The sequence below is a fragment of the Schistocerca cancellata genome, chromosome 8 (genome assembly GCF_023864275.1).
Source record: "Schistocerca cancellata isolate TAMUIC-IGC-003103 chromosome 8, iqSchCanc2.1, whole genome shotgun sequence".
Taxonomy (NCBI): domain Eukaryota; kingdom Metazoa; phylum Arthropoda; class Insecta; order Orthoptera; family Acrididae; genus Schistocerca; species Schistocerca cancellata.
Genome location: NC_064633.1, coordinates 467,694,017 through 467,705,822, shown reverse-complemented (window position 1 = coordinate 467,705,822; position 11,806 = coordinate 467,694,017). Strand labels below are relative to the sequence as shown.

The 11,806-nt window shown below is 41.2% G+C and overlaps 2 non-coding genes across 2 annotated transcripts; one reads left to right on the top strand and one right to left on the bottom strand.

The window, feature by feature from the left end:
* Positions 1-6,368: 6,368 nt before the first annotated feature.
* Trnat-ugu (transfer RNA threonine (anticodon UGU)) lies at positions 6,369-6,443 on the bottom strand. The gene has a single exon. It is a non-coding gene; the product is annotated as a tRNA-Thr (tRNA).
* Positions 6,444-6,478: 35 nt separating this feature from the next.
* Trnat-ugu (transfer RNA threonine (anticodon UGU)) lies at positions 6,479-6,553 on the top strand. Its single transcript has one exon. It is a non-coding gene; the product is annotated as a tRNA-Thr (tRNA).
* The last annotated feature ends 5,253 nt before the right edge of the window (positions 6,554-11,806 follow it).

Below are 11,806 nucleotides of genomic sequence, written 5' to 3'. Positions count from 1 at the left end.
CTTTCACGTTTATGGCCAAAACTCCTTCAAAATCGTCATGGCAAATAGGACACGTCGCCTCGAACCAGCTGTGTAATATATGTTAAATATTATTTCTTATACTATTTTTAAATGACAGGATTCACGTCTCGTGTGCTGCAGTCTCCTTCAGAAATTAGAGAATTTACTCTGAGAAAGGAAGGTTTTACCAAATGTGGAAAAACATTCCAAAGTATGACATGGTCACGCACCTAGAAATAAATATTTTATTGAAATGTAAAAGCGTTGCCAATTGAGAAAATCTTGACAGTACTGAATTTAATAATGTATGTGTCACATTACACTGAGGCGACGAAGGTCATAGGATACCTCCTAATATCTTGTCGGACCTCCTCTTGACCATCGAAGTGAAGCAGCTCGACGTGCCATGGACTCAACGTTTAAAGTCCCCTGCAGAAATGCTGAACCGTGCTGCCTCTATAACCGTCGGTAAATGCGAAAGAGTTGTCGGTGCAGAATTTTGTGCACGAACAGACTTCTCGGTTATGTCCCATAAATGTTCGACGGGATTGATGGCGGGCGGTCTGGCTGGGAAAAATTCACTCGCTAGAATTGTCCAAAATGTTCTTCAAACCAATTGGGAACAATTGTGGTCCGGTGACGTGGCACATTGTCGTTCGTAAATATTCCATCGTTATTTGCAGGAAATGGTCTTGAAGTACCCGAACATATTTACAGTCAATGATCAGTTAAGTTTGACCAGAGTACTTGGTCCATTCCACGTAAACACAGCCCACACCATCGTGGAATTACTACTAGCTTGCACAGTGCCTTGTTTACAACATGGGTTCATTCTACACCTCGAAGAAGCAATGATGCAATAAAAGAGAGGTTCAAGAGTGGGATTAAAATTTCACAGTGAAAGGATATCAGTGACAAGATTCCCTGATGACATTACTATCCTCAGTGAAAGTAAAGTAAGATTACAGAAGCTGTTGAATAGAGTGAACAGTGTAATGAATCCAGAATATCGATAGAGGGTAAACCAAAGCGAGACGAAGTTCATCAGAAGCAGAAGAAATGAGAACAGTGAGAAACTTAACATAATTGTGAATGACGTAGTAGACGAAATTAAGGAATTCTGAATGTTAGGCAGCAAAATAATCCATGATGGACGGAACAAGGAGGACATTACAAGCAGAGAAGTACTGGCCAAAAGGGTATCCCTTGCCAAGAGAAGTCTATTAATATCAGACATAGGACCTTAATTTGAGGAAGGAGCTTCTGAGAATGGACGTCTGGAGCACAGGATTGTACGGTAGTTTTACATGGGCTGTGGTAAAACAGAAAAGAAGAGAATGGAAGCGTTCGAGATGTGGTTTTACAAAAGGATGTTGAAAATTAGATGTACAAGTAAGATAAGGAATGAGAAGGTTCTCCACAGAATTTACGAGGAATGGGATTTATGAGGAATACTGACGAGAAGAACGGACAGGACATTAGTACATGTGTCAGGAGACCAGGGAATAACTTCTACGTTACTAGAGGGAGCAGTAGTGGTCGAAAGCTGTAGAAGAAGTAACGAGACCGGAGTACGTCCAGTACATAATTGAGAACGTATGTTCAAAATGTTGCTTTGAGATGAAGAGGTTGGCACAGAAGAGGAATTCGCGGCGGGCGTCGTCAAACCAGTCAAAGACAGGTGACACAAAAAAAGTTGAGATCTATATCATCCACATTTAATTGTTGATTTCCAGTATCACAGATTTGTCATCTGGCTCACTTATGACGTAAAGTCTTTCAACTTAATCACTTCTATATGAAATTCATCGAATACTTTGTTCATAAGAAATGGTTATGTGAGGAGTGAGAGTATTGATGAATTTAAATAAAAGAGTTTGCTAGATCAGTCACTTGTCTGTTTTCCCATTACGCGTTTCCACACGGCGCACCATCATCTTTAGGAGAGGAATTGTGATGTTAGCCAGCCGGGATGGCCGAGCGGTTCTAGGCGCTACAGTCTGGAACCGCGCGACCACTACGGTCGCAGGTTCGAATCCTGCCTCGGACATGGATGTTTGTGATGTCCTTAGTTTAGTTAGGTTTAAGTAGTTCTAAGTTCTAGGGGACTGATGACCTCAGACGTTAAGTCCCATAGTGCTCAGAGCCAATCGTGCTGTTACTTTCCTTATGTTTGTGGAGACACTTTCTGCAGCACGTGACCGAGTGAAAAGCAGGCTATGTCACGTTCGTCTTTTGCTGGTGATGAAATACGATGTGCAGAAGAGCAGTGTTAAAGTGAGAGGACTCAATGATGCAATTGCTCGAGTAGGCTATTAGTTTAATGTACATTACAGTTCAGTTATTAAACCATTTGGTATATAGGGTGCATCAAAAAGAATCATCCGATTTAAGAAAATCATAACTATTATGTTATTTGAGATACGTGCGTGAACAATGTACTGCTGGAAAGAACAAACTCTCAAGTTGAACATGGATCCCGTTAAGTAGCAGCAATGTGCTCCCACTCCAGTTCTAGTAAAAATGGTGTCGGAACAACAGAAAGCGTTTTGTGTTCTACGTTTTGCGCAATGCGGGTCAATAATGACCGTTCAGTGCGACTTTAGTACAAGGTATGGTGCGGATTTTCCTAGCTCACAGAGCATTAGATGATGGCATCAGCAATTCCGGCAAACAGGTTGTTTGTGTAAAGACAAATCACCGGGCCGTTTCCGTGTGTCTGACACAGACGTCGAACGCGTCCGCCATGTTTCTCAGGGAGTCCGCAGAAATCCGTTCTCCGTGCATCTCGACAGCTCAACAGGCCACCAACGTCCGTATGGCGTGTGTTGTGTCGTTGTTTACATGTGAAACCATAGAAAATTCAACTACTGCAAGCGCATCGTGAAGCTGACAAACAACAACGTTCTGTAATTGCGTTATTGGCAAGACGGGGGATGACAGTTTTTTTCCACGTTTAGTGTTTAGTCAAGAAGCAACATTCCATATAAATGGAAAGGTAAACAGTCATAACGTGAGAATATGGGGTACGGAACGACCACATGAAGTTGTACAGCACGAGAAGGATCTCCAAAACTTAATGTCTTTTTTGAAGTTTCAGGGGAAAAGATGTGTGGTCCATTATTCCTTGCCGAGAACACTGTTACAGAAAACACATATCTCGATAAGTTTGAGAACTTTCTTTTCCCATAGTTGGAGAATGATTCGAGCGACTTATTTACCAACAGGATGGGGCACCGCCGCATTGGCATCTGGAAGTGCGGGAATTTTTAAATCAAAGGATTACTGAGCAATGAATTGGTCGCACTGGGCCAAAAGATTCACCCTTACAGTACTGGTCTCCAAAGTCACTGGCCCTTACTGTATGTGATTATTTCTTGTGGGGGTTTATAAAAGACTGTTTATCTGCTTCCATTACTAACAATAATGAATGAACTGAGGCATCACATAACAGCAGGCATGCAAGTTGTACCTCAAGACATGCTCGCTGCAGTATGGGAATACCGCATTGACATATTCGGTACATCTCAGGCGGGGCATATTGAACACATATGAAAATATTTGAAAAGCTTTTGGAAATATTTATTTGGTGATATTACCGAGGAAGTAGATGCGTGTTGTTACTATATTTTTCAGGTTGTTGATGGTTACACTCTTCATTTTCGCATTTACTTGTATTTATTAGTGTGGTTTTGCACCCACTAGCTACAGCTATTTGTTTTGTAATTCTCATTTCATTCTGGAGTTTCTCATTACACAGTGAGATTTTTAGGACTCTATGAATGTGTGTGGGAGAGGGGGGGGGGGGGGAAGAATAAGTACGTATGATTGTATCAGCGGTGATTGGTTTCCTGTACCTTTCGAAGACGTACTTGCCACTTTGCATGCAGATGGTTAGATCAATGAAGTTAATTGTCATACCTATTTCCTGCCCACAGGTGAACTTCATGTTCCTGTGCTTTTTGTTGAAGGTTTAGAGGATGTGTTCGACATCGTTGACCATAGCTATTCTGTGGTATCGATAATGTCTGTATCTCTGCTACATGAGGGAGTATATGCCTACCTTTCTTGTCCATAGGAGCAACTGGGGCATGCCGACTTAAGCGGAGTGATCTTGCTCGCCGAAATAGTCGTGTGTTGGAGGAAGTGCAGATGACCTCTCCGCTCATGGGTTAGATGTGCTGTATGGTCATATTGCTCCATATTCTGGCTGAGCGGGAGCCATCTACTTTGGGCCTTGGTTTCTTGAGCGTTTCCTGCAGTCCAGACTGGACTGTTGACTTCGAGAAGCGCCTTAAGAAAGGAAATGAGCCTGAATGGATTAAAACTGGCACAAGACCACGATGGGTATAAAATCGTTATTCGTGGACAGTCGCAGAGGAAAGCTGTTTTGGTGAGAACCTTGCCTTAAACGTCGTTCTGTCGGACCTCATCCCCGACTGGTATTGGACTTTAAGAATTGCGCTCCACCGTGGCAAAAACTGTGTGGCTTCGTTCACCAGTCTCATAAATTTTTACTGATAACACGTACTGATATTCCTCTCATTTCCATGATAATAGTTTGAATACTGTATTTCCGTTTTATAAGTACCTCTGCTGTGGAACTGTGTTTTAATATAATTATTGCTTGTTTGTAAGTTATGTTGAGTTCGTGATTGGCAAAGAATAATGTAGTTTGAAACTGAGAACTGTAACCATCTTGTTTACATTCTGATGTAACACTAAATCTTTAAAGTTTTAACCATATATTTGTGATGCCCCATGCATTTAGTGGCCAGAGGTGATTTATGTTTAAATTGAAACTTCCTGGCAGATTAAAACTACGTGTCCGACCGAGACTCGAACTCGGGACCCTTGCCTTTCGCGGGCAAGTGCTCTACCATCTGAGCTACCGAAGCACGACTCACGCCCGGTACTCACAGATTTACTTCTGCCAGTACCTCGTCTCCTACCTTCCAAACTTTACAGAAGCTCTCCTGCAAACCTTGCAGAACTAGCACTCCTGAAAGAAAGGATATTGCGGAGACATGGCTTAGCCACATCCTGGGGGTTGTTTCCAGAATGAGAATGAGAATTCTGGAAACAACCCCCAGGCTGTGGCTAAGCCATGTCTCCGCAATATCCTTTCTTTCAGGAGTGCTAGTTCTGCAAGGTTCGCAGGAGAGCTTCTGTAAAGTTTGGAAGGTAGGAGACGAGGTACTGGCAGAAGTAAAGCTGTGAGTACCGGGCGTGAGTCGTGCTTCGGTAGCTCAGATGGTAGAGCACTTGCCCGCGAAAGGCAAGGGTCCCGAGTTCGAGTCTCGGTCGGGCACGCAGTTTTAATCTGCCAGGAAGTTCCACATCAGCGCACACTCCGCTGCAGAGTGGAAATTCTCATTATGTTTAAATTGATGTTTTAATGGTCAAAATGCTGTTTTTAATTCTGTTGATCTCTATCTGTTACAGTCATCCGTCATTTGTTACCCTGTCCATTTGTTGTTACCATTTCAGGGTGCCAACCGTCTGGTTATGCCAACACCAGTGAACCAGAGGTACATTTCATTTGTTTTTTGAAACGCAGTTTATTGATTATGCAGCTAGATAAGGTTTATATTGTTAAATATTATCAATGATATTATTTAATTGTTGTTAATCATTTAAGCTAGTTGACGGTTGTAATTGTTAATTTCACGGACATTTTGTTTATTTTTACTGAAATTAGTAAATGTTCCTGTGACTTAATGTGTAAATATTTTTGCAAATGGATTTTATGTTAGTCATTTCGTAGAAGAGCCTACGAATGAAAACATTGTGCTAATATCCTGGTTAAATTTATCCCTGGCATCTTACTAATTCCTAAGCTTCCTCCCACCCAACCCCTATCAGTGGTAGCACAGTTTAAGTAAGCAGCCATTCCAGGAAAGACAGAAAGTCAATTTAAGACGTTTAATAATTGTATGAAACCTGTATACTGTTCGTTTTGTTTCACAGGTAGAATCCCAAAACCAAGAGGTTCAGTTAGAGGTCTAAGGCGTCTTCAGGAGCACCAGCTGATCTATGAACTAAAATGTCGTGGATGTAGTGTAGTAGGAACTGTTGCAAAAATGAGCGAGTGCTTGACGCCAAATTCAACTGCATCACATCGCTTAGCTCCACCAGCCTTGTCGAGGTCAAGTGACGCTCTCTTTATTTGTTATGAATCTCTCACCGGTGTTCAGAGTTTTTGCAATATACTTCCTCATCAAGTTCTCCATCCCTTAGACTTAACGCACATCTTCATCATATTAGCATTACAATATGTGATTTACAGCAATGAAATGATAATTAAATGGACACCGTAGCTGCAAACAGGCGTTGATGTACTTCATTGGGGACATGTTGAAAATGTGTGCCCCGACCGGGACTCGAACCCGGGATCTCCTGCTTACATGGCAGACGCTCTATCCATCTGAGCCACCGCGGGCACAGAGGATAACCCAGCAGTCACACTATCCTCTGTGCCCGCGGTGGCTCAGATGGATAGAGCGTCTGTCATGTAAGCAGGAGATCCCGGGTTCGAGTCCCGGTCGGGGCACACATTTTCAACATGTCCCCAATGAAGTACATCAACGTCTGTTTGCAGCTACGGTGTCCATTTAATTATCATTTCATTTCTAGCAAAGCTGCATGGTCATCCACGGTAACTGTTCTTTCGGGAACAGATACTACCGTCATATATATGACTTACAGCAGTTTAATTCGAATGCCTGGAAAATTCATTTACTAGAAGAATTACAGGAAAACATTAGAGAATTACAACACCACAGTATTTTAGCTCTCTGATGAGAAAATTCTGATGTTCAACCAGGCAGCCAAGATGGCGGTGGAGTATCGGGTGGTGGTGATGTGGAGATGCAACACACCTTTAAACATTGATTAAATCCACTTATGGCCATTTTGCACCGGCATTTGTGAATTGTCCATTGATAACAGCGTCCAGAACGTAGTTTCTTTAGTTGTCGGTTGAGTTGCAGTAGCTTGTTACCTTGCTTCATCATTCTGTTTTCCTTAGCCAAGGGCCATTTACGGGGGTTTAAAAGAAACAGGTTTTCGGGGCAGGAGGAACCTTGAGGGATTTAAGAATGAAAATTGATCAGGAATATTTATCTGGGAGATTAAAAATCAGTCGATTAATGATAATTTTTTCAGAATGCAAGGCCGACAGGAACAGTTCATTGATAATGCTGAAACTATCTAGAAGGACCAAATCGCATTTTATGTTGAAGCTAGCGAAAGGGAGGTGGTTGGAAACATAATTCATGGCATGTGACCTGACGATTACCCAACGATAATGTACAGCAGGAAACCTGCGGATTTCATGATAGAGGGCCATATGAACTTAGCGTAGATCACCTGCATTGGATGGGATCCAAAAATCAGGGGAATCGGGAAGTGGCACTGGGAAAGAAGAATTTTCTTTAGATGTAACCCGGGCCGTTTTGCACATGACAGCTAAACAAGACGACTAAAATGTGGAAACAGCTGGCAGTTTCAGAAATGGCGTAGCCAAAAGAATCGGTCAGCCAAGGTTTGTTACCAAACATTCCTTGGCTAGGATTTGGCTTGCTGATAACCATAAACCTATTTGCAGTCTCTTGAGCACAAGTAGTAGTGTCTCACTGATTTTGTACGAATGATGCATCACGTATAGAGGTACCTGTAAATTTGGTCAATTGGAGCCTGTTCCCAAGAAGCTGATACCGTTAGCAGACAAATTTGTCTTTATTATGGAAAACACGGGTAGACAACTGGTGTATTCTTGTGGCCCATCGACATCCTAGTAGGTAAAAACCTTGAAGTTGGTATTCTTTCGGAAAGTGATCTCTTTTCCAAACCTCAATGTCTTCTCGATTGTTCTACTAATAGCCTGTTCTTTAAATTCTGCCCTGACAAGAGCTATACTTAGTGTCGGCATTCTTCCATTCTTCAAGCAAATAATCTTGGTACCACTGAATTTCAATTCCAAGTCGGACATTTACCTATTGATAAGGCTGTTGAAATGATGCTTTTGTTCTGTCGGTTAAATGCCGTTTCACCTGATCGTCTGTGGCTTACTAATAAAACTGTATATGAAATTCCGCACCGTTTCTCACCCTCCTAAGATTCAGGAGTTGACAAAAATATTTAATAACTTATTTGCAGAATGGAGTGTTTAGGAAGTCTGTGTCTCCATATGCATCTCCCTCGTTTCTAGTACTGAAAGGGAAGGGAGACGGTTCTAAGCTGGTAGCCGACTATCACGCCCTTAACCAAAAAATTGTTTTGAAGCATGTTCCCTTGCCCAAACTTCACACTTGTATTACCTGTTTTTCTGTGGCATATTATTTCACTATTCTTCATATTAACCAGGCCACTCTCTGAACAATGTAAAACTTTGACGGTCTTCTGTTGGGACCATAATTTATTTGAATATAACAGGTGGGTGGTCTACCGGTGCGGCTGTAGTATCCCATTTGCTGGACAGTGTGCTTGGTGAGCTTAAATGCCACAGATTCTGTAACTAATTAGATAATATTCTAATTAATCGTCAGTCTTTCGCTCAAAACATCTTCGTGTAATTTTAGCCTGCATCAGGGACATGAGATTGTCTGTAAAACCTGGCAAGGTCAATCTCGCACTTGCAGAAATATCCTTTCTGCATCTTCTTGTCACCACTAAGGAAATAAAGATTGTTGATGCATGTAACAGAGCTATTTATGAATTTCGTTCACCTTTAGATCAGCAAGGAGTAGCATGTTTCACTGACATGGTAATTTTTTTAGGAAATTTATTTCAGGTTTTGTACAGTTAGCTGTGACCCTTAGCAAACACCAGCACAAAGATGACTCAATATGCCGTTTTCGACGTATTAAAGGGGTCTCTCAGTAATGCTTATGTTCCTGTTATACACAATTTACAGCGTGAATTAATATCGCAGGGTGATACCTCCAATCCAGGTGTTTCTGCTCTTGTGTTGCCAAATTACCAGAAAGACCGTCGGCTGATAGCGCACGCACAAGAGTTTTTACTGTAGGGGAGCTTCAATACTTGTCGTATGAGCTGGGGGCGTTGGTTGTTCACTGTGGCTTAGAAAAGTTTAAATTCTATCTCGAACACGGGTAACACCGTTTAGAGACAGACATCTTGGACCCCGGATTCTGTCCCAGGCTTGAAAATCCGGATGGACACCTCGTGGGCGCTGCGGACTTCAGACTTTTTTTTAGCCCTATAAAAGGGAGTGAAACCCAAGTTTCGGGTGCTCTGTGCCAGTCTTTAACCAGGACCAACAGTTGGAAGAGGTGTTACAAGGGATTTTGAATTCACTAGTGCCATTCTGACAGAGATTCCCGTCCTCTTTCAAAAATCTTGCCGAGTAACACCAAGATCAAAGGATTCGTGATATTAAAAATCAGTGACGTCATGGTCACCCTGTTCAAATGTATTGTTTGAATAAGAGTATAATATGTCACCAGCAACAGCCGAAAGTCGTACAACGGGAGTCGGATTCCTTATGAATAGAAAACGGGCAGAGAGTATGTAACTGTGAACAGTCCAGTGATAGGGTTGTGCTCATCAGAACCGACAACATTAATTCACTTACACATGCCGACGTCGCAGGCAGAATATATTGAACAGGTACGTAAGGGAGATGAAAATGTAATAGTTAAAGGGGAAGGAGTAGAAGGAGGGGTTTTTAAGAATCACAAGAAGAGGAGGTATACTTACAAAAGGGCGGGAAATACGGGAAGACTAGACAGGATGAATAAATGCGAAAAGAAGTGGGATACGAGAGTATTCAGGAATGAAGAGATACGGTTTAGGTGAGGCTGTAGATATTGCGTTAATCAGTAGCCCAATAGATAGTTCACTTGAAGAGGAACAGACATCTCTAAACGGCGCATGCACAGAAGTTGTACAGGGAAACGTAGGTACAAGGACGGTAACTGCGAAGAAACCATGTGTAACAGAAGAAATACTTCAGTTGATGGACGAAGGAAGACACTACAAAAATGTTGAGGGGTATTCAGGAATACAGAAACACGAGTGACATATGAATGAAATGAATAGAAGATGCACAGAATCTAAGGCGAAATAGCTACAATGATTGCCTACCGTCCAATCATATAGGCTCTGTTTTACGAGATTTTGTTTTATCCCGCTAGGTAAACGATGGATTCTCGCCCTACACCTATCACTGATTTGCACATTTATATGCAATTAGTTTAACGTTTAATCCTTGATCTAGATTTCCTGTATCGAGATGAACTCACCTACATTATCCATTGTTTTAACTTGGACTAGCGACCTCTTGACGGTTGAACATTTTTTATCACAACTGACAGAGAATGTTGGGTCATCTGCTGTTTGTCACATGAACTAAGTCATGAAGTAAACGTGAGTACATAATTTTCATATAAAGTTTCGTCTATAGTTCAAATACATTTCAACCGAAACAGGATTTTTATACATTTTGTTTTTGTTTATACACAAATGCATCCCTTAAGGTGTGGCACTAAGGCCATGAAACTGGTTTCTTCATCAATAATTAATATTAATTGACTTTTCCATTGATGCTTGGCAGAACATGATAATAATTAGGAAGTATTTTCCTTTTTAATATCATAAATAAATAACTATCATACAGCTGAAGTGGTCTTTTTCATCATAATATGTGCAAGAACCAAAAGGGAACAACAAAACTAGAAGACCAAGAATGAAGTCCTTGGATTAAAAAAGGTGTAAGACAAGGATCTAGCCCTTCATCACTACTGTTCGATCTATAAATCGACGAATCCATGACACAAATAAAAGAGAAGTTGAAGACTGGGATTAAAATTCAAGTTGAAAGCATTTCAATGATAAGATTCGCTGATGACATTAATATTCTCAGTGAAAGTAAAGAATTACAAGATCTCCTGATGCAAACGACAGTCTAATGGGTTTAGAATGTAAACTGAGTGTAAATCGAAGAAAGACGAAAGTAATGAGAAGTAAGAAAAGTGAGTATAGCAAAGAAAATTAAACTAACATCACAATTACCGACCACGAAGTAGACTAAGTTAAGGACTTTTTCTAACCGGGCTGAAAAATAACCCGCGATGCACACAGCCAGGAGCACATAAAAGGCAGACTATCGCTGGCAAAAAGGGCATTCCCGACCAAGAGAATTCTAATATCGAACATAGGGCTTAATTTGATAAATAGCTTTCTGTGGATTTACGTTTCGAGCACACAGTATTGCGTGGTAGTGAGAAATAGACTATGGGGAAACCCGAACAGGAGATGAAATACCAAAGTATATGACGATAATGAATAGTAAGCAACCGACTCACGTCAGAAAAGGGGAGATCACTAGACAATCTTACCGAGTAAGTCTGTCGCGATAGCGCGAGATGGTCGTTATGAGGAAATTAGCTAGCCTCAAAATGACCGCAGTCAAAACCCGTTACCAGGTTTCGGTTCCTGATGAATAATTATCATTACGCTCTTTTCTATCAGAAGATTTAGGCATGGGGTGGATCGTAATTGAAAATTAAAAGAATTGGAAATCAAATTGATACCGTGGCGTGCCGTATTGTGGTTTGATTGCGTGTTGTACAATTTCCGCAAGAGTACAATAAAAATAGTTACTTATTATTAATGTAACATGAGGTTTTATTTAATCACCGCTTTTTCCGGCTAACGATCGTTATTTTGTTAAAGAAATCTCCACCTGGGAACGTTTAGCAATGTTATCTGTCAAGCAATGTAAATGGCTCTACGTTCATGCACAAAAGTATTCATATATAACCAGCAAACTAGTTAAATG